The sequence below is a fragment of the Rhinoderma darwinii genome (genome assembly GCF_050947455.1).
Source record: "Rhinoderma darwinii isolate aRhiDar2 chromosome 5 unlocalized genomic scaffold, aRhiDar2.hap1 SUPER_5_unloc_47, whole genome shotgun sequence".
NCBI lineage: Eukaryota > Metazoa > Chordata > Amphibia > Anura > Rhinodermatidae > Rhinoderma > Rhinoderma darwinii.
The window spans coordinates 604,988-631,374 of NW_027461806.1; the positions used below are offsets into that span (position 1 = coordinate 604,988).

The following is a 26,387-nucleotide window of genomic DNA, read 5'->3' on the forward strand; positions in this document are numbered from 1 at the left end:
ACAAATCCAAATTGCTGCTCTCTTTGTAGGCAAGCAAGGCTTTGTTGCAACTGCAATTCTTACTTCTTCTTGAAATGTAGGGACGACAGTACATTCCATCACATCCATCTAGTGTACACAGGTAGGTCCATTGTGGCGGGCAGGCGAGCGGGCGGGCTGCTTTATTGGCTGTTTGCTGTTCCCCTACTCCACTCCACTATTTGACTGTTGTGCTGCATCAATCAATCAATCAATCAATCAATCAATCAATCAATCAATCAATCAATCAATCAATCAGTGGCTGGCTCAGGTGCAGCTCTTTAACTTACCTAAAAGGGAGGGCGGAGAGAAGACAAGGAAGGTGAATGAGGTGTTCCAATGTGAAATGCCGGAAACACAGAAACACAGACGACACACAACAAGAGGTGGCAATCTATTCATTAATTGCATTTAATCAATGAGCTCATTATCACTCATGCATTGTCCAACAGGTGTTGAAATAATGGGATTAAAAGGGGAGATCCCTTCAGAAAGACAGAAACAATAGCAAAGACAAAAAACACTTTTGGAATCTGCTTTTAGTCAACACATAAGGAAAGGGTGCACCGGTCCTGGAAATACTGCAATACCAGGTCAATGCGTGGAGTGGACAGAGCAAGCTCTATTTCCATCTCCCTGTTCTAAAAATCCATTTAATATATGGTCCCCAGATAGGGGACGTATCAGATATTAAACTGATAAGAACAGATACTACACTTGATCTTAGCCAAAAGGCCGAGAAGCGATAACCCGAACGGGCCGCGCGTTGCCCGAGCCTGCCCGATACTGCTGTTCAGCCCTTGCAGCGATTCAGCCTACTTCTAGGCAATTCCATGGGGCCCTGCAGGCTCACACACTCACAGCTACACGGGAGGTGAATAAAGGCCGGAGAGGAAGCCAGACAGGATTTGCTTCTTTTGCTTGCACCACAATGCAGTGCTGAAAGAGGAGGAATCTACATAAAAATGCCTTCCTGGCAACGCCCAAATGCCCTGCTGCCATGCAGATAAACACTGGCAGCGGCAGCAAGTGCATGCCCACAGCCACCCCTTGTTCCTTCACACCTTGTATCAGCTGTAATCCAGTCCAGTCCAGTGCTGCCTGCTGAGCAGCACTGACCAACACTGCCTGGGCCCAGGCTTTTATCTCTGAGGCCCCATTATGATGTCAGAAAGCTGGCTCTGGAATCCTGAGGGCTCCACTATGACACGTGCAAAGTTCCGTCTGAACTTTATATAAGACGGTGAGGCTCAGTCAGTCACTCAGTGTTGCCTGAGAGGGCAACACTGCAACAGCCGGCCGCCAGGCTGTCTTTTTTTTGCACAGCTAGTTGCCTCCAGGAGGCCACAAGAGGGAGACAAGGGACTGCAAAATGGAAAATAGGCATCCACCAACTTTACAGACAACTTCTCCTTGCTCCTACAACCTCCATCCTTGCACAGTTTGTTATTCTTCTAGGTAACATAGTAACAAATCCAAATTGCTGCTCTCTTTGTAGGCAAGCAAGGCTTTGTTGCAACTGCAATTCTTACTTCTTCTTGAAATGTAGGGACGACAGTACATTCCATCACATCCATCTAGTGTACACAGGTAGGTCCATTGTGGCGGGCAGGCGAGCGGGCGGGCTGCTTTATTGGCTGTTTGCTGTTCCCCTACTCCACTCCACTATTTGACTGTTGTGCTGCATCAATCAATCAATCAATCAATCAATCAATCAATCAATCAATCAATCAATCAATCAATCAATCAATCAATCAATCAGTGGCTGGCTCAGGTGCAGCTCTTTAACTTACCTAAAAGGGAGGGCGGAGAGAAGACAAGGAAGGTGAATGAGGTGTTCCAATGTGAAATGCCGGAAACACAGAAACACAGACGACACACAACAAGAGGTGGCAATCTATTCATTAATTGCATTTAATCAATGAGCTCATTATCACTCATGCATTGTCCAACAGGTGTTGAAATAATGGGATTAAAAGGGGAGATCCCTTCAGAAAGACAGAAACAATAGCAAAGACAAAAAACACTTTTGGAATCTGCTTTTAGTCAACACATAAGGAAAGGGTGCACCGGTCCTGGAAATACTGCAATACCAGGTCAATGCGTGGAGTGGACAGAGCAAGCTCTATTTCCATCTCCCTGTTCTAAAAATCCATTTAATATATGGTCCCCAGATAGGGGACGTATCAGATATTAAACTGATAAGAACAGATACTACACTTGATCTTAGCCAAAAGGCCGAGAAGCGATAACCCGAACGGGCCGCGCGTTGCCCGAGCCTGCCCGATACTGCTGTTCAGCCCTTGCAGCGATTCAGCCTACTTCTAGGCAATTCCATGGGGCCCTGCAGGCTCACACACTCACAGCTACACGGGAGGTGAATAAAGGCCGGAGAGGAAGCCAGACAGGATTTGCTTCTTTTGCTTGCACCACAATGCAGTGCTGAAAGAGGAGGAATCTACATAAAAACGCCTTCCTGGCAACGCCCAAATGCCCTGCTGCCATGCAGATAAACACTGGCAGCGGCAGCAAGTGCATGCCCACAGCCACCCCTTGTTCCTTCACACCTTGTATCAGCTGTAATCCAGTCCAGTCCAGTGCTGCCTGCTGAGCAGCACTGACCAACACTGCCTGGGCCCAGGCTTTTATCTCTGAGGCCCCATTATGATGTCAGAAAGCTGGCTCTGGAATCCTGAGGGCTCCACTATGACACGTGCAAAGTTCCGTCTGAACTTTATATAAGACGGTGAGGCTCAGTCAGTCACTCAGTGTTGCCTGAGAGGGCAACACTGCAACAGCCGGCCGCCAGGCTGTCTTTTTTTTGCACAGCTAGTTGCCTCCAGGAGGCCACAAGAGGGAGACAAGGGACTGCAAAATGGAAAATAGGCATCCACCAACTTTACAGACAACTTCTCCTTGCTCCTACAACCTCCATCCTTGCACAGTTTGTTATTCTTCTAGGTAACATAGTAACAAATCCAAATTGCTGCTCTCTTTGTAGGCAAGCAAGGCTTTGTTGCAACTGCAATTCTTACTTCTTCTTGAAATGTAGGGACGACAGTACATTCCATCACATCCATCTAGTGTACACAGGTAGGTTCATTGTGGCGGGCAGGCGAGCGGGCGGGCTGCTTTATTGGCTGTTTGCTGTTCCCCTACTCCACTCCACTATTTGACTGTTGTGCTGCATCAATCAATCAATCAATCAATCAATCAATCAATCAGTGGCTGGCTCAGGTGCAGCTCTTTAACTTACCTAAAAGGGAGGGCGGAGAGAAGACAAGGAAGGTGAATGAGGTGTTCCAATGTGAAATGCCGGAAACACAGAAACACAGACGACACACAACAAGAGGTGGCAATCTATTCATTAATTGCATTTAATCAATGAGCTCATTATCACTCATGCATTGTCCAACAGGTGTTGAAATAATGGGATTAAAAGGGGAGATCCCTTCAGAAAGACAGAAACAATAGCAAAGACAAAAAACACTTTTGGAATCTGCTTTTAGTCAACACATAAGGAAAGGGTGCACCGGTCCTGGAAATACTGCAATACCAGGTCAATGCGTGGAGTGGACAGAGCAAGCTCTATTTCCATCTCCCTGTTCTAAAAATCCATTTAATATATGGTCCCCAGATAGGGGACGTATCAGATATTAAACTGATAAGAACAGATACTACACTTGATCTTAGCCAAAAGGCCGAGAAGCGATAACCCGAACGGGCCGCGCGTTGCCCGAGCCTGCCCGATACTGCTGTTCAGCCCTTGCAGCGATTCAGCCTACTTCTAGGCAATTCCATGGGGCCCTGCAGGCTCACACACTCACAGCTACACGGGAGGTGAATAAAGGCCGGAGAGGAAGCCAGACAGGATTTGCTTCTTTTGCTTGCACCACAATGCAGTGCTGAAAGAGGAGGAATCTACATAAAAACGCCTTCCTGGCAACGCCCAAATGCCCTGCTGCCATGCAGATAAACACTGGCAGCGGCAGCAAGTGCATGCCCACAGCCACCCCTTGTTCCTTCACACCTTGTATCAGCTGTAATCCAGTCCAGTCCAGTGCTGCCTGCTGAGCAGCACTGACCAACACTGCCTGGGCCCAGGCTTTTATCTCTGAGGCCCCATTATGATGTCAGAAAGCTGGCTCTGGAATCCTGAGGGCTCCACTATGACACGTGCAAAGTTCCGTCTGAACTTTATATAAGACGGTGAGGCTCAGTCAGTCACTCAGTGTTGCCTGAGAGGGCAACACTGCAACAGCCGGCCGCCAGGCTGTCTTTTTTTTGCACAGCTAGTTGCCTCCAGGAGGCCACAAGAGGGAGACAAGGGACTGCAAAATGGAAAATAGGCATCCACCAACTTTACAGACAACTTCTCCTTGCTCCTACAACCTCCATCCTTGCACAGTTTGTTATTCTTCTAGGTAACATAGTAACAAATCCAAATTGCTGCTCTCTTTGTAGGCAAGCAAGGCTTTGTTGCAACTGCAATTCTTACTTCTTCTTGAAATGTAGGGACGACAGTACATTCCATCACATCCATCTAGTGTACACAGGTAGGTCCATTGTGGCGGGCAGGCGAGCGGGCGGGCTGCTTTATTGGCTGTTTGCTGTTCCCCTACTCCACTCCACTATTTGACTGTTGTGCTGCATCAATCAATCAATCAATCAATCAATCAATCAATCAATCAATCAGTGGCTGGCTCAGGTGCAGCTCTTTAACTTACCTAAAAGGGAGGGCGGAGAGAAGACAAGGAAGGTGAATGAGGTGTTCCAATGTGAAATGCCGGAAACACAGAAACACAGACGACACACAACAAGAGGTGGCAATCTATTCATTAATTGCATTTAATCAATGAGCTCATTATCACTCATGCATTGTCCAACAGGTGTTGAAATAATGGGATTAAAAGGGGAGATCCCTTCAGAAAGACAGAAACAATAGCAAAGACAAAAAACACTTTTGGAATCTGCTTTTAGTCAACACATAAGGAAAGGGTGCACCGGTCCTGGAAATACTGCAATACCAGGTCAATGCGTGGAGTGGACAGAGCAAGCTCTATTTCCATCTCCCTGTTCTAAAAATCCATTTAATATATGGTCCCCAGATAGGGGACGTATCAGATATTAAACTGATAAGAACAGATACTACACTTGATCTTAGCCAAAAGGCCGAGAAGCGATAACCCGAACGGGCCGCGCGTTGCCCGAGCCTGCCCGATACTGCTGTTCAGCCCTTGCAGCGATTCAGCCTACTTCTAGGCAATTCCATGGGGCCCTGCAGGCTCACACACTCACAGCTACACGGGAGGTGAATAAAGGCCGGAGAGGAAGCCAGACAGGATTTGCTTCTTTTGCTTGCACCACAATGCAGTGCTGAAAGAGGAGGAATCTACATAAAAACGCCTTCCTGGCAACGCCCAAATGCCCTGCTGCCATGCAGATAAACACTGGCAGCGGCAGCAAGTGCATGCCCACAGCCACCCCTTGTTCCTTCACACCTTGTATCAGCTGTAATCCAGTCCAGTCCAGTGCTGCCTGCTGAGCAGCACTGACCAACACTGCCTGGGCCCAGGCTTTTATCTCTGAGGCCCCATTATGATGTCAGAAAGCTGGCTCTGGAATCCTGAGGGCTCCACTATGACACGTGCAAAGTTCCGTCTGAACTTTATATAAGACGGTGAGGCTCAGTCAGTCACTCAGTGTTGCCTGAGAGGGCAACACTGCAACAGCCGGCCGCCAGGCTGTCTTTTTTTTGCACAGCTAGTTGCCTCCAGGAGGCCACAAGAGGGAGACAAGGGACTGCAAAATGGAAAATAGGCATCCACCAACTTTACAGACAACTTCTCCTTGCTCCTACAACCTCCATCCTTGCACAGTTTGTTATTCTTCTAGGTAACATAGTAACAAATCCAAATTGCTGCTCTCTTTGTAGGCAAGCAAGGCTTTGTTGCAACTGCAATTCTTACTTCTTCTTGAAATGTAGGGACGACAGTACATTCCATCACATCCATCTAGTGTACACAGGTAGGTCCATTGTGGCGGGCAGGCGAGCGGGCGGGCTGCTTTATTGGCTGTTTGCTGTTCCCCTACTCCACTCCACTATTTGACTGTTGTGCTGCATCAATCAATCAATCAATCAATCAATCAATCAATCAATCAATCAATCAGTGGCTGGCTCAGGTGCAGCTCTTTAACTTACCTAAAAGGGAGGGCGGAGAGAAGACAAGGAAGGTGAATGAGGTGTTCCAATGTGAAATGCCGGAAACACAGAAACACAGACGACACACAACAAGAGGTGGCAATCTATTCATTAATTGCATTTAATCAATGAGCTCATTATCACTCATGCATTGTCCAACAGGTGTTGAAATAATGGGATTAAAAGGGGAGATCCCTTCAGAAAGACAGAAACAATAGCAAAGACAAAAAACACTTTTGGAATCTGCTTTTAGTCAACACATAAGGAAAGGGTGCACCGGTCCTGGAAATACTGCAATACCAGGTCAATGCGTGGAGTGGACAGAGCAAGCTCTATTTCCATCTCCCTGTTCTAAAAATCCATTTAATATATGGTCCCCAGATAGGGGACGTATCAGATATTAAACTGATAAGAACAGATACTACACTTGATCTTAGCCAAAAGGCCGAGAAGCGATAACCCGAACGGGCCGCGCGTTGCCCGAGCCTGCCCGATACTGCTGTTCAGCCCTTGCAGCGATTCAGCCTACTTCTAGGCAATTCCATGGGGCCCTGCAGGCTCACACACTCACAGCTACACGGGAGGTGAATAAAGGCCGGAGAGGAAGCCAGACAGGATTTGCTTCTTTTGCTTGCACCACAATGCAGTGCTGAAAGAGGAGGAATCTACATAAAAACGCCTTCCTGGCAACGCCCAAATGCCCTGCTGCCATGCAGATAAACACTGGCAGCGGCAGCAAGTGCATGCCCACAGCCACCCCTTGTTCCTTCACACCTTGTATCAGCTGTAATCCAGTCCAGTCCAGTGCTGCCTGCTGAGCAGCACTGACCAACACTGCCTGGGCCCAGGCTTTTATCTCTGAGGCCCCATTATGATGTCAGAAAGCTGGCTCTGGAATCCTGAGGGCTCCACTATGACACGTGCAAAGTTCCGTCTGAACTTTATATAAGACGGTGAGGCTCAGTCAGTCACTCAGTGTTGCCTGAGAGGGCAACACTGCAACAGCCGGCCGCCAGGCTGTCTTTTTTTTGCACAGCTAGTTGCCTCCAGGAGGCCACAAGAGGGAGACAAGGGACTGCAAAATGGAAAATAGGCATCCACCAACTTTACAGACAACTTCTCCTTGCTCCTACAACCTCCATCCTTGCACAGTTTGTTATTCTTCTAGGTAACATAGTAACAAATCCAAATTGCTGCTCTCTTTGTAGGCAAGCAAGGCTTTGTTGCAACTGCAATTCTTACTTCTTCTTGAAATGTAGGGACGACAGTACATTCCATCACATCCATCTAGTGTACACAGGTAGGTCCATTGTGGCGGGCAGGCGAGCGGGCGGGCTGCTTTATTGGCTGTTTGCTGTTCCCCTACTCCACTCCACTATTTGACTGTTGTGCTGCATCTATCAATCAATCAATCAATCAATCAATCAATCAATCAATCAATCAATCAATCAATCAGTGGCTGGCTCAGGTGCAGCTCTTTAACTTACCTAAAAGGGAGGGCGGAGAGAAGACAAGGAAGGTGAATGAGGTGTTCCAATGTGAAATGCCGGAAACACAGAAACACAGACGACACACAACAAGAGGTGGCAATCTATTCATTAATTGCATTTAATCAATGAGCTCATTATCACTCATGCATTGTCCAACAGGTGTTGAAATAATGGGATTAAAAGGGGAGATCCCTTCAGAAAGACAGAAACAATAGCAAAGACAAAAAACACTTTTGGAATCTGCTTTTAGTCAACACATAAGGAAAGGGTGCACCGGTCCTGGAAATACTGCAATACCAGGTCAATGCGTGGAGTGGACAGAGCAAGCTCTATTTCCATCTCCCTGTTCTAAAAATCCATTTAATATATGGTCCCCAGATAGGGGACGTATCAGATATTAAACTGATAAGAACAGATACTACACTTGATCTTAGCCAAAAGGCCGAGAAGCGATAACCCGAACGGGCCGCGCGTTGCCCGAGCCTGCCCGATACTGCTGTTCAGCCCTTGCAGCGATTCAGCCTACTTCTAGGCAATTCCATGGGGCCCTGCAGGCTCACACACTCACAGCTACACGGGAGGTGAATAAAGGCCGGAGAGGAAGCCAGACAGGATTTGCTTCTTTTGCTTGCACCACAATGCAGTGCTGAAAGAGGAGGAATCTACATAAAAACGCCTTCCTGGCAACGCCCAAATGCCCTGCTGCCATGCAGATAAACACTGGCAGCGGCAGCAAGTGCATGCCCACAGCCACCCCTTGTTCCTTCACACCTTGTATCAGCTGTAATCCAGTCCAGTCCAGTGCTGCCTGCTGAGCAGCACTGACCAACACTGCCTGGGCCCAGGCTTTTATCTCTGAGGCCCCATTATGATGTCAGAAAGCTGGCTCTGGAATCCTGAGGGCTCCACTATGACACGTGCAAAGTTCCGTCTGAACTTTATATAAGACGGTGAGGCTCAGTCAGTCACTCAGTGTTGCCTGAGAGGGCAACACTGCAACAGCCGGCCGCCAGGCTGTCTTTTTTTTGCACAGCCAGTTGCCTCCAGGAGGCCACAAGAGGGAGACAAGGGACTGCAAAATGGAAAATAGGCATCCACCAACTTTACAGACAACTTCTCCTTGCTCCTACAACCTCCATCCTTGCACAGTTTGTTATTCTTCTAGGTAACATAGTAACAAATCCAAATTGCTGCTCTCTTTGTAGGCAAGCAAGGCTTTGTTGCAACTGCAATTCTTACTTCTTCTTGAAATGTAGGGACGACAGTACATTCCATCACATCCATCTAGTGTACACAGGTAGGTCCATTGTGGCGGGCAGGCGAGCGGGCGGGCTGCTTTATTGGCTGTTTGCTGTTCCCCTACTCCACTCCACTATTTGACTGTTGTGCTGCATCAATCAATCAATCAATCAATCAATCAATCAATCAATCAATCAGTGGCTGGCTCAGGTGCAGCTCTTTAACTTACCTAAAAGGGAGGGCGGAGAGAAGACAAGGAAGGTGAATGAGGTGTTCCAATGTGAAATGCCGGAAACACAGAAACACAGACGACACACAACAAGAGGTGGCAATCTATTCATTAATTGCATTTAATCAATGAGCTCATTATCACTCATGCATTGTCCAACAGGTGTTGAAATAATGGGATTAAAAGGGGAGATCCCTTCAGAAAGACAGAAACAATAGCAAAGACAAAAAACACTTTTGGAATCTGCTTTTAGTCAACACATAAGGAAAGGGTGCACCGGTCCTGGAAATACTGCAATACCAGGTCAATGCGTGGAGTGGACAGAGCAAGCTCTATTTCCATCTCCCTGTTCTAAAAATCCATTTAATATATGGTCCCCAGATAGGGGACGTATCAGATATTAAACTGATAAGAACAGATACTACACTTGATCTTAGCCAAAAGGCCGAGAAGCGATAACCCGAACGGGCCGCGCGTTGCCCGAGCCTGCCCGATACTGCTGTTCAGCCCTTGCAGCGATTCAGCCTACTTCTAGGCAATTCCATGGGGCCCTGCAGGCTCACACACTCACAGCTACACGGGAGGTGAATAAAGGCCGGAGAGGAAGCCAGACAGGATTTGCTTCTTTTGCTTGCACCACAATGCAGTGCTGAAAAAGGAGGAATCTACATAAAAACGCCTTCCTGGCAACGCCCAAATGCCCTGCTGCCATGCAGATAAACACTGGCAGCGGCAGCAAGTGCATACCCACAGCCACCCCTTGTTCCTTCACACCTTGTATCAGCTGTAATCCAGTCCAGTCCAGTGCTGCCTGCTGAGCAGCACTGACCAACACTGCCTGGGCCCAGGCTTTTATCTCTGAGGCCCCATTATGATGTCAGAAAGCTGGCTCTGGAATCCTGAGGGCTCCACTATGACACGTGCAAAGTTCCGTCTGAACTTTATATAAGACGGTGAGGCTCAGTCAGTCACTCAGTGTTGCCTGAGAGGGCAACACTGCAACAGCCGGCCGCCAGGCTGTCTTTTTTTTGCACAGCTAGTTGCCTCCAGGAGGCCACAAGAGGGAGACAAGGGACTGCAAAATGGAAAATAGGCATCCACCAACTTTACAGACAACTTCTCCTTGCTCCTACAACCTCCATCCTTGCACAGTTTGTTATTCTTCTAGGTAACATAGTAACAAATCCAAATTGCTGCTCTCTTTGTAGGCAAGCAAGGCTTTGTTGCAACTGCAATTCTTACTTCTTCTTGAAATGTAGGGACGACAGTACATTCCATCACATCCATCTAGTGTACACAGGTAGGTCCATTGTGGCGGGCAGGCGAGCGGGCGGGCTGCTTTATTGGCTGTTTGCTGTTCCCCTACTCCACTCCACTATTTGACTGTTGTGCTGCATCAATCAATCAATCAATCAATCAATCAATCAATCAATCAGTGGCTGGCTCAGGTGCAGCTCTTTAACTTACCTAAAAGGGAGGGCGGAGAGAAGACAAGGAAGGTGAATGAGGTGTTCCAATGTGAAATGCCGGAAACACAGAAACACAGACGACACACAACAAGAGGTGGCAATCTATTCATTAATTGCATTTAATCAATGAGCTCATTATCACTCATGCATTGTCCAACAGGTGTTGAAATAATGGGATTAAAAGGGGAGATCCCTTCAGAAAGACAGAAACAATAGCAAAGACAAAAAACACTTTTGGAATCTGCTTTTAGTCAACACATAAGGAAAGGGTGCACCGGTCCTGGAAATACTGCAATACCAGGTCAATGCGTGGAGTGGACAGAGCAAGCTCTATTTCCATCTCCCTGTTCTAAAAATCCATTTAATATATGGTCCCCAGTTAGGGGACGTATCAGATATTAAACTGATAAGAACAGATACTACACTTGATCTTAGCCAAAAGGCCGAGAAGCGATAACCCGAACGGGCCGCGCGTTGCCCGAGCCTGCCCGATACTGCTGTTCAGCCCTTGCAGCGATTCAGCCTACTTCTAGGCAATTCCATGGGGCCCTGCAGGCTCACACACTCACAGCTACACGGGAGGTGAATAAAGGCCGGAGAGGAAGCCAGACAGGATTTGCTTCTTTTGCTTGCACCACAATGCAGTGCTGAAAGAGGAGGAATCTACATAAAAACGCCTTCCTGGCAACGCCCAAATGCCCTGCTGCCATGCAGATAAACACTGGCAGCGGCAGCAAGTGCATGCCCACAGCCACCCCTTGTTCCTTCACACCTTGTATCAGCTGTAATCCAGTCCAGTCCAGTGCTGCCTGCTGAGCAGCACTGACCAACACTGCCTGGGCCCAGGCTTTTATCTCTGAGGCCCCATTATGATGTCAGAAAGCTGGCTCTGGAATCCTGAGGGCTCCACTATGACACGTGCAAAGTTCCGTCTGAACTTTATATAAGACGGTGAGGCTCAGTCAGTCACTCAGTGTTGCCTGAGAGGGCAACACTGCAACAGCCGGCCGCCAGGCTGTCTTTTTTTTGCACAGCTAGTTGCCTCCAGGAGGCCACAAGAGGGAGACAAGGGACTGCAAAATGGAAAATAGGCATCCACCAACTTTACAGACAACTTCTCCTTGCTCCTACAACCTCCATCCTTGCACAGTTTGTTATTCTTCTAGGTAACATAGTAACAAATCCAAATTGCTGCTCTCTTTGTAGGCAAGCAAGGCTTTGTTGCAACTGCAATTCTTACTTCTTCTTGAAATGTAGGGACGACAGTACATTCCATCACATCCATCTAGTGTACACAGGTAGGTCCATTGTGGCGGGCAGGCGAGCGGGCGGGCTGCTTTATTGGCTGTTTGCTGTTCCCCTACTCCACTCCACTATTTGACTGTTGTGCTGCATCAATCAATCAATCAATCAATCAATCAATCAATCAATCAATCAATCAATCAATCAATCAGTGGCTGGCTCAGGTGCAGCTCTTTAACTTACCTAAAAGGGAGGGCGGAGAGAAGACAAGGAAGGTGAATGAGGTGTTCCAATGTGAAATGCCGGAAACACAGAAACACAGACGACACACAACAAGAGGTGGCAATCTATTCATTAATTGCATTTAATCAATAAGCTCATTATCACTCATGCATTGTCCAACAGGTGTTGAAATAATGGGATTAAAAGGGGAGATCCCTTCAGAAAGACAGAAACAATAGCAAAGACAAAAAACACTTTTGGAATCTGCTTTTAGTCAACACATAAGGAAAGGGTGCACCGGTCCTGGAAATACTGCAATACCAGGTCAATGCGTGGAGTGGACAGAGCAAGCTCTATTTCCATCTCCCTGTTCTAAAAATCCATTTAATATATGGTCCCCAGATAGGGGACGTATCAGATATTAAACTGATAAGAACAGATACTACACTTGATCTTAGCCAAAAGGCCGAGAAGCGATAACCCGAACGGGCCGCGCGTTGCCCGGGCCTGCCCGATACTGCTGTTCAGCCCTTGCAGCGATTCAGCCTACTTCTAGGCAATTCCATGGGGCCCTGCAGGCTCACACACTCACAGCTACACGGGAGGTGAATAAAGGCCGGAGAGGAAGCCAGACAGGATTTGCTTCTTTTGCTTGCACCACAATGCAGTGCTGAAAGAGGAGGAATCTACATAAAAACGCCTTCCTGGCAACGCCCAAATGCCCTGCTGCCATGCAGATAAACACTGGCAGCGGCAGCAAGTGCATGCCCACAGCCACCCCTTGTTCCTTCACACCTTGTATCAGCTGTAATCCAGTCCAGTCCAGTGCTGCCTGCTGAGCAGCACTGACCAACACTGCCTGGGCCCAGGCTTTTATCTCTGAGGCCCCATTATGATGTCAGAAAGCTGGCTCTGGAATCCTGAGGGCTCCACTATGACACGTGCAAAGTTCCGTCTGAACTTTATATAAGACGGTGAGGCTCAGTCAGTCACTCAGTGTTGCCTGAGAGGGCAACACTGCAACAGCCGGCCGCCAGGCTGTCTTTTTTTTGCACAGCTAGTTGCCTCCAGGAGGCCACAAGAGGGAGACAAGGGACTGCAAAATGGAAAATAGGCATCCACCAACTTTACAGACAACTTCTCCTTGCTCCTACAACCTCCATCCTTGCACAGTTTGTTATTCTTCTAGGTAACATAGTAACAAATCCAAATTGCTGCTCTCTTTGTAGGCAAGCAAGGCTTTGTTGCAACTGCAATTCTTACTTCTTCTTGAAATGTAGGGACGACAGTACATTCCATCACATCCATCTAGTGTACACAGGTAGGTCCATTGTGGCGGGCAGGCGAGCGGGCGGGCTGCTTTATTGGCTGTTTGCTGTTCCCCTACTCCACTCCACTATTTGACTGTTGTGCTGCATCAATCAATCAATCAATCAATCAATCAATCAATCAATCAATCAATCAGTGGCTGGCTCAGGTGCAGCTCTTTAACTTACCTAAAAGGGAGGGCGGAGAGAAGACAAGGAAGGTGAATGAGGTGTTCCAATGTGAAATGCCGGAAACACAGAAACACAGACGACACACAACAAGAGGTGGCAATCTATTCATTAATTGCATTTAATCAATGAGCTCATTATCACTCATGCATTGTCCAACAGGTGTTGAAATAATGGGATTAAAAGGGGAGATCCCTTCAGAAAGACAGAAACAATAGCAAAGACAAAAAACACTTTTGGAATCTGCTTTTAGTCAACACATAAGGAAAGGGTGCACCGGTCCTGGAAATACTGCAATACCAGGTCAATGCGTGGAGTGGACAGAGCAAGCTCTATTTCCATCTCCCTGTTCTAAAAATCCATTTAATATATGGTCCCCAGATAGGGGACGTATCAGATATTAAACTGATAAGAACAGATACTACACTTGATCTTAGCCAAAAGGCCGAGAAGCGATAACCCGAACGGGCCGCGCGTTGCCCGAGCCTGCCCGATACTGCTGTTCAGCCCTTGCAGCGATTCAGCCTACTTCTAGGCAATTCCATGGGGCCCTGCAGGCTCACACACTCACAGCTACACGGGAGGTGAATAAAGGCCGGAGAGGAAGCCAGACAGGATTTGCTTCTTTTGCTTGCACCACAATGCAGTGCTGAAAGAGGAGGAATCTACATAAAAACGCCTTCCTGGCAACGCCCAAATGCCCTGCTGCCATGCAGATAAACACTGGCAGCGGCAGCAAGTGCATGCCCACAGCCACCCCTTGTTCCTTCACACCTTGTATCAGCTGTAATCCAGTCCAGTCCAGTGCTGCCTGCTGAGCAGCACTGACCAACACTGCCTGGGCCCAGGCTTTTATCTCTGAGGCCCCATTATGATGTCAGAAAGCTGGCTCTGGAATCCTGAGGGCTCCACTATGACACGTGCAAAGTTCCGTCTGAACTTTATATAAGACGGTGAGGCTCAGTCAGTCACTCAGTGTTGCCTGAGAGGGCAACACTGCAACAGCCGGCCGCCAGGCTGTCTTTTTTTTGCACAGCTAGTTGCCTCCAGGAGGCCACAAGAGGGAGACAAGGGACTGCAAAATGGAAAATAGGCATCCACCAACTTTACAGACAACTTCTCCTTGCTCCTACAACCTCCATCCTTGCACAGTTTGTTATTCTTCTAGGTAACATAGTAACAAATCCAAATTGCTGCTCTCTTTGTAGGCAAGCAAGGCTTTGTTGCAACTGCAATTCTTACTTCTTCTTGAAATGTAGGGACGACAGTACATTCCATCACATCCATCTAGTGTACACAGGTAGGTCCATTGTGGCGGGCAGGCGAGCGGGCGGGCTGCTTTATTGGCTGTTTGCTGTTCCCCTACTCCACTCCACTATTTGACTGTTGTGCTGCATCAATCAATCAATCAATCAATCAATCAATCAATCAATCAATCAATCAGTGGCTGGCTCAGGTGCAGCTCTTTAACTTACCTAAAAGGGAGGGCGGAGAGAAGACAAGGAAGGTGAATGAGGTGTTCCAATGTGAAATGCCGGAAACACAGAAACACAGACGACACACAACAAGAGGTGGCAATCTATTCATTAATTGCATTTAATCAATGAGCTCATTATCACTCATGCATTGTCCAACAGGTGTTGAAATAATGGGATTAAAAGGGGAGATCCCTTCAGAAAGACAGAAACAATAGCAAAGACAAAAAACACTTTTGGAATCTGCTTTTAGTCAACACATAAGGAAAGGGTGCACCGGTCCTGGAAATACTGCAATACCAGGTCAATGCGTGGAGTGGACAGAGCAAGCTCTATTTCCATCTCCCTGTTCTAAAAATCCATTTAATATATGGTCCCCAGATAGGGGACGTATCAGATATTAAACTGATAAGAACAGATACTACACTTGATCTTAGCCAAAAGGCCGAGAAGCGATAACCCGAACGGGCCGCGCGTTGCCCGAGCCTGCCCGATACTGCTGTTCAGCCCTTGCAGCGATTCAGCCTACTTCTAGGCAATTCCATGGGGCCCTGCAGGCTCACACACTCACAGCTACACGGGAGGTGAATAAAGGCCGGAGAGGAAGCCAGACAGGATTTGCTTCTTTTGCTTGCACCACAATGCAGTGCTGAAAGAGGAGGAATCTACATAAAAACGCCTTCCTGGCAACGCCCAAATGCCCTGCTGCCATGCAGATAAACACTGGCAGCGGCAGCAAGTGCATGCCCACAGCCACCCCTTGTTCCTTCACACCTTGTATCAGCTGTAATCCAGTCCAGTCCAGTGCTGCCTGCTGAGCAGCACTGACCAACACTGCCTGGGCCCAGGCTTTTATCTCTGAGGCCCCATTATGATGTCAGAAAGCTGGCTCTGGAATCCTGAGGGCTCCACTATGACACGTGCAAAGTTCCGTCTGAACTTTATATAAGACGGTGAGGCTCAGTCAGTCACTCAGTGTTGCCTGAGAGGGCAACACTGCAACAGCCGGCCGCCAGGCTGTCTTTTTTTTGCACAGCTAGTTGCCTCCAGGAGGCCACAAGAGGGAGACAAGGGACTGCAAAATGGAAAATAGGCATCCACCAACTTTACAGACAACTTCTCCTTGCTCCTACAACCTCCATCCTTGCACAGTTTGTTATTCTTCTAGGTAACATAGTAACAAATCCAAATTGCTGCTCTCTTTGTAGGCAAGCAAGGCTTTGTTGCAACTGCAATTCTTACTTCTTCTTGAAATGTAGGGACGACAGTACATTCCATCACATCCATCTAGTGTACACAGGTAGGTCCATTGTGGCGGGCAGGCGAGCGGGCGGGCTGCTTTATTGGCTGTTTGCTGTTCCCCTACTCCACTCCACTATTTGACTGTTGTGCTGAATCAATCAATCAATCAATCAATCAATCAATCAATCAATCAATCAATCAATCAGTGGCTGGCTCAGGTGCAGCTCTTTAACTTACCTAAAAGGGAGGGCGGAGAGAAGACAAGGAAGGTGAATGAGGTGTTCCAATGTGAAATGCCGGAAACACAGAAACACAGACGACACACAACAAGAGGTGGCAATCTATTCATTAATTGCATTTAATCAATGAGCTCATTATCACTCATGCATTGTCCAACAGGTGTTGAAATAATGGGATTAAAAGGGGAGATCCCTTCAGAAAGACAGAAACAATAGCAAAGACAAAAAACACTTTTGGAATCTGCTTTTAGTCAACACATAAGGAAAGGGTGCACCGGTCCTGGAAATACTGCAATACCAGGTCAATGCGTGGAGTGGACAGAGCAAGCTCTATTTCCATCTCCCTGTTCTAAAAATCCATTTAATATATGGTCCCCAGATAGGGGACGTATCAGATATTAAACTGATAAGAACAGATACTACACTTGATCTTAGCCAAAAGGCCGAGAAGCGATAACCCGAACGGGCCGCGCGTTGCCCGAGCCTGCCCGATACTGCTGTTCAGCCCTTGCAGCGATTCAGCCTACTTCTAGGCAATTCCATGGGGCCCTGCAGGCTCACACACTCACAGCTACACGGGAGGTGAATAAAGGCCGGAGAGGAAGCCAGACAGGATTTGCTTCTTTTGCTTGCACCACAATGCAGTGCTGAAAGAGGAGGAATCTACATAAAAACGCCTTCCTGGCAACGCCCAAATGCCCTGCTGCCATGCAGATAAACACTGGCAGCGGCAGCAAGTGCATGCCCACAGCCACCCCTTGTTCCTTCACACCTTGTATCAGCTGTAATCCAGTCCAGTCCAGTGCTGCCTGCTGAGCAGCACTGACCAACACTGCCTGGGCCCAGGCTTTTATCTCTGAGGCCCCATTATGATGTCAGAAAGCTGGCTCTGGAATCCTGAGGGCTCCACTATGACACGTGCAAAGTTCCGTCTGAACTTTATATAAGACGGTGAGGCTCAGTCAGTCACTCAGTGTTGCCTGAGAGGGCAACACTGCAACAGCCGGCCGCCAGGCTGTCTTTTTTTTGCACAGCTAGTTGCCTCCAGGAGGCCACAAGAGGGAGACAAGGGACTGCAAAATGGAAAATAGGCATCCACCAACTTTACAGACAACTTCTCCTTGCTCCTACAACCTCCATCCTTGCACAGTTTGTTATTCTTCTAGGTAACATAGTAACAAATCCAAATTGCTGCTCTCTTTGTAGGCAAGCAAGGCTTTGTTGCAACTGCAATTCTTACTTCTTCTTGAAATGTAGGGACGACAGTACATTCCATCACATCCATCTAGTGTACACAGGTAGGTCCATTGTGGCGGGCAGGCGAGCGGGCGGGCTGCTTTATTGGCTGTTTGCTGTTCCCCTACTCCACTCCACTATTTGACTGTTGTGCTGCATCAATCAATCAATCAATCAATCAATCAATCAATCAATCAATCAATCAATCAGTGGCTGGCTCAGGTGCAGCTCTTTAACTTACCTAAAAGGGAGGGCGGAGAGAAGACAAGGAAGGTGAATGAGGTGTTCCAATGTGAAATGCCGGAAACACAGAAACACAGACGACACACAACAAGAGGTGGCAATCTATTCATTAATTGCATTTAATCAATGAGCTCATTATCACTCATGCATTGTCCAACAGGTGTTGAAATAATGGGATTAAAAGGGGAGATCCCTTCAGAAAGACAGAAACAATAGCAAAGACAAAAAACACTTTTGGAATCTGCTTTTAGTCAACACATAAGGAAAGGGTGCACCGGTCCTGGAAATACTGCAATACCAGGTCAATGCGTGGAGTGGACAGAGCAAGCTCTATTTCCATCTCCCTGTTCTAAAAATCCATTTAATATATGGTCCCCAGATAGGGGACGTATCAGATATTAAACTGATAAGAACAGATACTACACTTGATCTTAGCCAAAAGGCCGAGAAGCGATAACCCGAACGGGCCGCGCGTTGCCCGAGCCTGCCCGATACTGCTGTTCAGCCCTTGCAGCGATTCAGCCTACTTCTAGGCAATTCCATGGGGCCCTGCAGGCTCACACACTCACAGCTACACGGGAGGTGAATAAAGGCCGGAGAGGAAGCCAGACAGGATTTGCTTCTTTTGCTTGCACCACAATGCAGTGCTGAAAGAGGAGGAATCTACATAAAAACGCCTTCCTGGCAACGCCCAAATGCCCTGCTGCCATGCAGATAAACACTGGCAGCGGCAGCAAGTGCATGCCCACAGCCACCCCTTGTTCCTTCACACCTTGTATCAGCTGTAATCCAGTCCAGTCCAGTGCTGCCTGCTGAGCAGCACTGACCAACACTGCCTGGGCCCAGGCTTTTATCTCTGAGGCCCCATTATGATGTCAGAAAGCTGGCTCTGGAATCCTGAGGGCTCCACTATGACACGTGCAAAGTTCCGTCTGAACTTTATATAAGACGGTGAGGCTCAGTCAGTCACTCAGTGTTGCCTGAGAGGGCAACACTGCAACAGCCGGCCGCCAGGCTGTCTTTTTTTTGCACAGCTAGTTGCCTCCAGGAGGCCACAAGAGGGAGACAAGGGACTGCAAAATGGAAAATAGGCATCCACCAACTTTACAGACAACTTCTCCTTGCTCCTACAACCTCCATCCTTGCACAGTTTGTTATTCTTCTAGGTAACATAGTAACAAATCCAAATTGCTGCTCTCTTTGTAGGCAAGCAAGGCTTTGTTGCAACTGCAATTCTTACTTCTTCTTGAAATGTAGGGACGACAGTACATTCCATCACATCCATCTAGTGTACACAGGTAGGTCCATTGTGGCGGGCAGGCGAGCGGGCGGGCTGCTTTATTGGCTGTTTGCTGTTCCCCTACTCCACTCCACTATTTGACTGTTGTGCTGCATCAATCAATCAATCAATCAATCAATCAATCAATCAATCAATCAATCAATCAAGTGGCTGGCTCAGGTGCAGCTCTTTAACTTACCTAAAAGGGAGGGCGGAGAGAAGACAAGGAAGGTGAATGAGGTGTTCCAATGTGAAATGCCGGAAACACAGAAACACAGACGACACACAACAAGAGGTGGCAATCTATTCATTAATTGCATTTAATCAATGAGCTCATTATCACTCATGCATTGTCCAACAGGTGTTGAAATAATGGGATTAAAAGGGGAGATCCCTTCAGAAAGACAGAAACAATAGCAAAGACAAAAAACACTTTTGGAATCTGCTTTTAGTCAACACATAAGGAAAGGGTGCACCGGTCCTGGAAATACTGCAATACCAGGTCAATGCGTGGAGTGGACAGAGCAAGCTCTATTTCCATCTCCCTGTTCTAAAAATCCATTTAATATAAATCCATTTAATATATGGTCCCCAGATAGGGGACGTATCAGATATTAAACTGATAAGAACAGATACTACACTTGATCTTAGCCAAAAGGCCGAGAAGCGATAACCCGAACGGGCCGCGCGTTGCCCGAGCCTGCCCGATACTGCTGTTCAGCCCTTGCAGCGATTCAGCCTACTTCTAGGCAATTCCATGGGGCCCTGCAGGCTCACACACTCACAGCTACACGGGAGGTGAATAAAGGCCGGAGAGGAAGCCAGACAGGATTTGCTTCTTTTGCTTGCACCACAATGCAGTGCTGAAAGAGGAGGAATCTACATAAAAACGCCTTCCTGGCAACGCCCAAATGCCCTGCTGCCATGCAGATAAACACTGGCAGCGGCAGCAAGTGCATGCCCACAGCCACCCCTTGTTCCTTCACACCTTGTATCAGCTGTAATCCAGTCCAGTCCAGTGCTGCCTGCTGAGCAGCACTGACCAACACTGCCTGGGCCCAGGCTTTTATCTCTGAGGCCCCATTATGATGTCAGAAAGCTGGCTCTGGAATCCTGAGGGCTCCACTATGACACGTGCAAAGTTCCGTCTGAACTTTATATAAGACGGTGAGGCTCAGTCAGTCACTCAGTGTTGCCTGAGAGGGCAACACTGCAACAGCCGGCCGCCAGGCTGTCTTTTTTTTGCACAGCTAGTTGCCTCCAGGAGGCCACAAGAGGGAGACAAGGGACTGCAAAATGGAAAATAGGCATCCACCAACTTTACAGACAACTTCTCCTTGCTCCTACAACCTCCATCCTTGCACAGTTTGTTATTCTTCTAGGTAACATAGTAACAAATCCAAATTGCTGCTCTCTTTGTAGGCAAGCAAGGCTTTGTTGCAACTGCAATTCTTACTTCTTCTTGAAATGTAGGGACGACAGTACATTCCATCACATCCATCTAGTGTACACAGGTAGGTCCATTGTGGCGGGCAGGCGAGCGGGCGGGCTGCTTTATTGGCTGTTTGCTGTTCCCCTACTCCACTCCACTATTTGACTGTTGTGCTGCATCAATCAATCAATCAATCAATCAATCAATCAATCAATCAATCAGTGGCTGGCTCAGGTGCAGCTCTTTAACTTACCTAAAAGGGAGGGCGGAGAGAAGACAAGGAAGGTGAATGAGGTGTTCCAATGTGAAATGCCGGAAACACAGAAACACAGACGACACACAACAAGAGGTGGCAATCTATTCATTAATTGCATTTAATCAATGAGCTCATTATCACTCATGCATTGTCCAACAGGTGTTGAAATAATGGGATTAAAAGGGGAGATCCCTTCAGAAAGACAGAAACAATAGCAAAGACAAAAAACACTTTTGGAATCTGCTTTTAGTCAACACATAAGGAAAGGGTGCACCGGTCCTGGAAATACTGCAATACCAGGTCAATGCGTGGAGTGGACAGAGCAAGCTCTATTTCCATCTCCCTGTTCTAAAAATCCATTTAATATATGGTCCCCAGATAGGGGACGTATCAGATATTAAACTGATAAGAACAGATACTACACTTGATCTTAGCCAAAAGGCCGAGAAGCGATAACCCGAACGGGCCGCGCGTTGCCCGAGCCTGCCCGATACTGCTGTTCAGCCCTTGCAGCGATTCAGCCTACTTCTAGGCAATTCCATGGGGCCCTGCAGGCTCACACACTCACAGCTACACGGGAGGTGAATAAAGGCCGGAGAGGAAGCCAGACAGGATTTGCTTCTTTTGCTTGCACCACAATGCAGTGCTGGAAGAGGAGGAATCTACATAAAAACGCCTTCCTGGCAACGCCCAAATGCCCTGCTGCCATGCAGATAAACACTGGCAGCGGCAGCAAGTGCATGCCCACAGCCACCCCTTGTTCCTTCACACCTTGTATCAGCTGTAATCCAGTCCAGTCCAGTGCTGCCTGCTGAGCAGCACTGACCAACACTGCCTGGGCCCAGGCTTTTATCTCTGAGGCCCCATTATGATGTCAGAAAGCTGGCTCTGGAATCCTGAGGGCTCCACTATGACACGTGCAAAGTTCCGTCTGAACTTTATATAAGACGGTGAGGCTCAGTCAGTCACTCAGTGTTGCCTGAGAGGGCAACACTGCAACAGCCGGCCGCCAGGCTGTCTTTTTTTTTGCACAGCTAGTTGCCTCCAGGAGGCCACAAGAGGGAGACAAGGGACTGCAAAATGGAAAATAGGCATCCACCAACTTTACAGACAACTTCTCCTTGCTCCTACAACCTCCATCCTTGCACAGTTTGTTATTCTTCTAGGTAACATAGTAACAAATCCAAATTGCTGCTCTCTTTGTAGGCAAGCAAGGCTTTGTTGCAACTGCAATTCTTACGTCTTCTTGAAATGTAGGGACGACAGTACATTCCATCACATCCATCTAGTGTACACAGGTAGGTCCATTGTGGCGGGCAGGCGAGCGGGCGGGCTGCTTCATTGGCTGTTTGCTGTTCCCCTACTCCACTCCACTATTTGACTGTTGTGCTGCATCAATCAATCAATCAATCAATCAATCAATCAATCAATCAATCAATCAATCAATCAGTGGCTGGCTCAGGTGCAGCTCTTTAACTTACCTAAAAGGGAGGGCGGAGAGAAGACAAGGAAGGTGAATGAGGTGTTCCAATGTGAAATGCCGGAAACACAGAAACACAGACGACACACAACAAGAGGTGGCAATCTATTCATTAATTGCATTTAATCAATGAGCTCATTATCACTCATGCATTGTCCAACAGGTGTTGAAATAATGGGATTAAAAGGGGAGATCCCTTCAGAAAGACAGAAACAATAGCAAAGACAAAAAACACTTTTGGAATCTGCTTTTAGTCAACACATAAGGAAAGGGTGCACCGGTCCTGGAAATACTGCAATACCAGGTCAATGCGTGGAGTGGACAGAGCAAGCTCTATTTCCATCTCCCTGTTCTAAAAATCCATTTAATATATGGTCCCCAGATAGGGGACGTATCAGATATTAAACTGATAAGAACAGATACTACACTTGATCTTAGCCAAAAGGCCGAGAAGCGATAACCCGAACGGGCCGCGCGTTGCCCGAGCCTGCCCGATACTGCTGTTCAGCCCTTGCAGCGATTCAGCCTACTTCTAGGCAATTCCATGGGGCCCTGCAGGCTCACACACTCACAGCTACACGGGAGGTGAATAAAGGCCGGAGAGGAAGCCAGACAGGATTTGCTTCTTTTGCTTGCACCACAATGCAGTGCTGAAAGAGGAGGAATCTACATAAAAACGCCTTCCTGGCAACGCCCAAATGCCCTGCTGCCATGCAGATAAACACTGGCAGCGGCAGCAAGTGCATGCCCACAGCCACCCCTTGTTCCTTCACACCTTGTATCAGCTGTAATCCAGTCCAGTCCAGTGCTGCCTGCTGAGCAGCACTGACCAACACTGCCTGGGCCCAGGCTTTTATCTCTGAGGCCCCATTATGATGTCAGAAAGCTGGCTCTGGAATCCTGAGGGCTCCACTATGACACGTGCAAAGTTCCGTCTGAACTTTATATAAGACGGTGAGGCTCAGTCAGTCACTCAGTGTTGCCTGAGAGGGCAACACTGCAACAGCCGGCCGCCAGGCTGTCTTTTTTTTGCACAGCTAGTTGCCTCCAGGAGGCCACAAGAGGGAGACAAGGGACTGCAAAATGGAAAATAGGCATCCACCAACTTTACAGACAACTTCTCCTTGCTCCTACAACCTCCATCCTTGCACAGTTTGTTATTCTTCTAGGTAACATAGTAACAAATCCAAATTGCTGCTCTCTTTGTAGGCAAGCAAGGCTTTGTTGCAACTGCAATTCTTACTTCTTCTTGAAATGTAGGGACGACAGTACATTCCATCACATCCATCTAGTGTACACAGGTAGGTCCATTGTGGCGGGCAGGCGAGCGGGCGGGCTGCTTTATTGGCTGTTTGCTGTTCCCCTACTCCACTCCACTATTTGACTGTTGTGCTGCATCAATCAATCAATCAATCAATCAATCAATCAATCAATCAATCAATCAATCAGTGGCTGGCTCAGGTGCAGCTCTTTAACTTACCTAAAAGGGAGGGCGGAGAGAAGACAAGGAAGGTGAATGAGGTGTTCCAATGTGAAATGCCGGAAACACAGAAACACAGACGACACACAACAAGAGGTGGCAATCTATTCATTAATTGCATTTAATCAATGAGCTCATTATCACTCATGCATTGTCCAACAGGTGTTGAAATAATGGGATTAAAAGGGGAGATCCCTTCAGAAAGACAGAAACAATAGCAAAGACAAAAAACACTTTTGGAATCTGCTTTTAGTCAACACATAAGGAAAGGGTGCACCGGTCCTGGAAATACTGCAATACCAGGTCAATGCGTGGAGTGGACAGAGCAAGCTCTATTTCCATCTCCCTGTTCTAAAAATCCATTTAATATATGGTCCCCAGATAGGGGACGTATCAGATATTAAACTGATAAGAACAGATACTACACTTGATCTTAGCCAAAAGGCCGAGAAGCGATAACCCGAACGGGCCGCGCGTTGCCCGAGCCTGCCCGATACTGCTGTTCAGCCCTTGCAGCGATTCAGCCTACTTCTAGGCAATTCCATGGGGCCCTGCAGGCTCACACACTCACAGCTACACGGGAGGTGAATAAAGGCCGGAGAGGAAGCCAGACAGGATTTGCTTCTTTTGCTTGCACCACAATGCAGTGCTGAAAGAGGAGGAATCTACATAAAAACGCCTTCCTGGCAACGCCCAAATGCCCTGCTGCCATGCAGATAAACACTGGCAGCGGCAGCAAGTGCATGCCCACAGCCACCCCTTGTTCCTTCACACCTTGTATCAGCTGTAATCCAGTCCAGTCCAGTGCTGCCTGCTGAGCAGCACTGACCAACACTGCCTGGGCCCAGGCTTTTATCTCTGAGGCCCCATTATGATGTCAGAAAGCTGGCTCTGGAATCCTGAGGGCTCCACTATGACACGTGCAAAGTTCCGTCTGAACTTTATATAAGACGGTGAGGCTCAGTCAGTCACTCAGTGTTGCCTGAGAGGGCAACACTGCAACAGCCGGCCGCCAGGCTGTCTTTTTTTTGCACAGCTAGTTGCCTCCAGGAGGCCACAAGAGGGAGACAAGGGACTGCAAAATGGAAAATAGGCATCCACCAACTTTACAGACAACTTCTCCTTGCTCCTACAACCTCCATCCTTGCACAGTTTGTTATTCTTCTAGGTAACATAGTAACAAATCCAAATTGCTGCTCTCTTTGTAGGCAAGCAAGGCTTTGTTGCAACTGCAATTCTTACTTCTTCTTGAAATGTAGGGACGACAGTACATTCCATCACATCCATCTAGTGTACACAGGTAGGTCCATTGTGGCGGGCAGGCGAGCGGGCGGGCTGCTTTATTGGCTGTTTGCTGTTCCCCTACTCCACTCCACTATTTGACTGTTGTGCTGCATCAATCAATCAATCAATCAATCAATCAATCAATCAATCAATCAATCAATCAGTGGCTGGCTCAGGTGCAGCTCTTTAACTTACCTAAAAGGGAGGGCGGAGAGAAGACAAGGAAGGTGAATGAGGTGTTCCAATGTGAAATGCCGGAAACACAGAAACACAGACGACACACAACAAGAGGTGGCAATCTATTCATTAATTGCATTTAATCAATGAGCTCATTATCACTCATGCATTGTCCAACAGGTGTTGAAATACAACAGGTGTTGAAATAATGGGATTAAAAGGGGAGATCCCTTCAGAAAGACAGAAACAATAGCAAAGACAAAAAACACTTTTGGAATCTGCTTTTAGTCAACACATAAGGAAAGGGTGCACCGGTCCTGGAAATACTGCAATACCAGGTCAATGCGTGGAGTGGACAGAGCAAGCTCTATTTCCATCTCCCTGTTCTAAAAATCCATTTAATATATGGTCCCCAGATAGGGGACGTATCAGATATTAAACTGATAAGAACAGATACTACACTTGATCTTAGCCAAAAGGCCGAGAAGCGATAACCCGAACGGGCCGCGCGTTGCCCGAGCCTGCCCGATACTGCTGTTCAGCCCTTGCAGCGATTCAGCCTACTTCTAGGCAATTCCATGGGGCCCTGCAGGCTCACACACTCACAGCTACACGGGAGGTGAATAAAGGCCGGAGAGGAAGCCAGACAGGATTTGCTTCTTTTGCTTGCACCACAATGCAGTGCTGAAAGAGGAGGAATCTACATAAAAACGCCTTCCTGGCAACGCCCAAATGCCCTGCTGCCATGCAGATAAACACTGGCAGCGGCAGCAAGTGCATGCCCACAGCCACCCCTTGTTCCTTCACACCTTGTATCAGCTGTAATCCAGTCCAGTCCAGTGCTGCCTGCTGAGCAGCACTGACCAACACTGCCTGGGCCCAGGCTTTTATCTCTGAGGCCCCATTATGATGTCAGAAAGCTGGCTCTGGAATCCTGAGGGCTCCACTATGACACGT

General features: G+C 47.8%; 17 non-coding genes and 1 pseudogene across 17 annotated transcripts; all 18 read right to left on the minus strand.

The window, feature by feature from the left end:
* Positions 1-574: 574 nt before the first annotated feature.
* LOC142695390 (U2 spliceosomal RNA) lies at positions 575-765 on the minus strand. Its single transcript, XR_012863511.1, has one exon. It is a non-coding gene; the product is annotated as a U2 spliceosomal RNA (small nuclear RNA).
* A 1,312-nt stretch (positions 766-2,077) lies between these two features.
* On the minus strand, positions 2,078-2,268 carry LOC142695392 (U2 spliceosomal RNA). The gene has a single exon (XR_012863512.1). It is a non-coding gene; the product is annotated as a U2 spliceosomal RNA (small nuclear RNA).
* Positions 2,269-3,540: 1,272 nt separating this feature from the next.
* LOC142695394 (U2 spliceosomal RNA) lies at positions 3,541-3,731 on the minus strand. Its single transcript, XR_012863514.1, has one exon. It is a non-coding gene; the product is annotated as a U2 spliceosomal RNA (small nuclear RNA).
* Positions 3,732-5,011: 1,280 nt separating this feature from the next.
* On the minus strand, positions 5,012-5,202 carry LOC142695395 (U2 spliceosomal RNA). Its single transcript, XR_012863515.1, has one exon. It is a non-coding gene; the product is annotated as a U2 spliceosomal RNA (small nuclear RNA).
* A 1,284-nt stretch (positions 5,203-6,486) lies between these two features.
* On the minus strand, positions 6,487-6,677 carry LOC142695396 (U2 spliceosomal RNA). The gene has a single exon (XR_012863516.1). It is a non-coding gene; the product is annotated as a U2 spliceosomal RNA (small nuclear RNA).
* A 1,296-nt stretch (positions 6,678-7,973) lies between these two features.
* LOC142695397 (U2 spliceosomal RNA) lies at positions 7,974-8,164 on the minus strand. The gene has a single exon (XR_012863517.1). It is a non-coding gene; the product is annotated as a U2 spliceosomal RNA (small nuclear RNA).
* Positions 8,165-9,444: 1,280 nt separating this feature from the next.
* On the minus strand, positions 9,445-9,635 carry LOC142695398 (U2 spliceosomal RNA). The gene has a single exon (XR_012863518.1). It is a non-coding gene; the product is annotated as a U2 spliceosomal RNA (small nuclear RNA).
* A 1,276-nt stretch (positions 9,636-10,911) lies between these two features.
* LOC142695495 (U2 spliceosomal RNA) lies at positions 10,912-11,102 on the minus strand. Its single transcript, XR_012863606.1, has one exon. It is a non-coding gene; the product is annotated as a U2 spliceosomal RNA (small nuclear RNA).
* A 1,296-nt stretch (positions 11,103-12,398) lies between these two features.
* Positions 12,399-12,589, minus strand: LOC142695400 (U2 spliceosomal RNA). Its single transcript, XR_012863520.1, has one exon. It is a non-coding gene; the product is annotated as a U2 spliceosomal RNA (small nuclear RNA).
* Positions 12,590-13,873: 1,284 nt separating this feature from the next.
* LOC142695401 (U2 spliceosomal RNA) lies at positions 13,874-14,064 on the minus strand. Its single transcript, XR_012863521.1, has one exon. It is a non-coding gene; the product is annotated as a U2 spliceosomal RNA (small nuclear RNA).
* Positions 14,065-15,348: 1,284 nt separating this feature from the next.
* Positions 15,349-15,539, minus strand: LOC142695403 (U2 spliceosomal RNA). Its single transcript, XR_012863522.1, has one exon. It is a non-coding gene; the product is annotated as a U2 spliceosomal RNA (small nuclear RNA).
* Positions 15,540-16,827: 1,288 nt separating this feature from the next.
* Positions 16,828-17,018, minus strand: LOC142695404 (U2 spliceosomal RNA). Its single transcript, XR_012863523.1, has one exon. It is a non-coding gene; the product is annotated as a U2 spliceosomal RNA (small nuclear RNA).
* Positions 17,019-18,306: 1,288 nt separating this feature from the next.
* Positions 18,307-18,497, minus strand: LOC142695405 (U2 spliceosomal RNA). The gene has a single exon (XR_012863524.1). It is a non-coding gene; the product is annotated as a U2 spliceosomal RNA (small nuclear RNA).
* A 1,289-nt stretch (positions 18,498-19,786) lies between these two features.
* LOC142695564 (U2 spliceosomal RNA) lies at positions 19,787-19,992 on the minus strand (annotated as a pseudogene).
* A 1,280-nt stretch (positions 19,993-21,272) lies between these two features.
* On the minus strand, positions 21,273-21,463 carry LOC142695406 (U2 spliceosomal RNA). Its single transcript, XR_012863525.1, has one exon. It is a non-coding gene; the product is annotated as a U2 spliceosomal RNA (small nuclear RNA).
* A 1,293-nt stretch (positions 21,464-22,756) lies between these two features.
* LOC142695407 (U2 spliceosomal RNA) lies at positions 22,757-22,947 on the minus strand. Its single transcript, XR_012863526.1, has one exon. It is a non-coding gene; the product is annotated as a U2 spliceosomal RNA (small nuclear RNA).
* Positions 22,948-24,235: 1,288 nt separating this feature from the next.
* Positions 24,236-24,426, minus strand: LOC142695408 (U2 spliceosomal RNA). Its single transcript, XR_012863527.1, has one exon. It is a non-coding gene; the product is annotated as a U2 spliceosomal RNA (small nuclear RNA).
* Positions 24,427-25,731: 1,305 nt separating this feature from the next.
* Positions 25,732-25,922, minus strand: LOC142695409 (U2 spliceosomal RNA). Its single transcript, XR_012863528.1, has one exon. It is a non-coding gene; the product is annotated as a U2 spliceosomal RNA (small nuclear RNA).
* Positions 25,923-26,387: the final 465 nt, after the last annotated feature.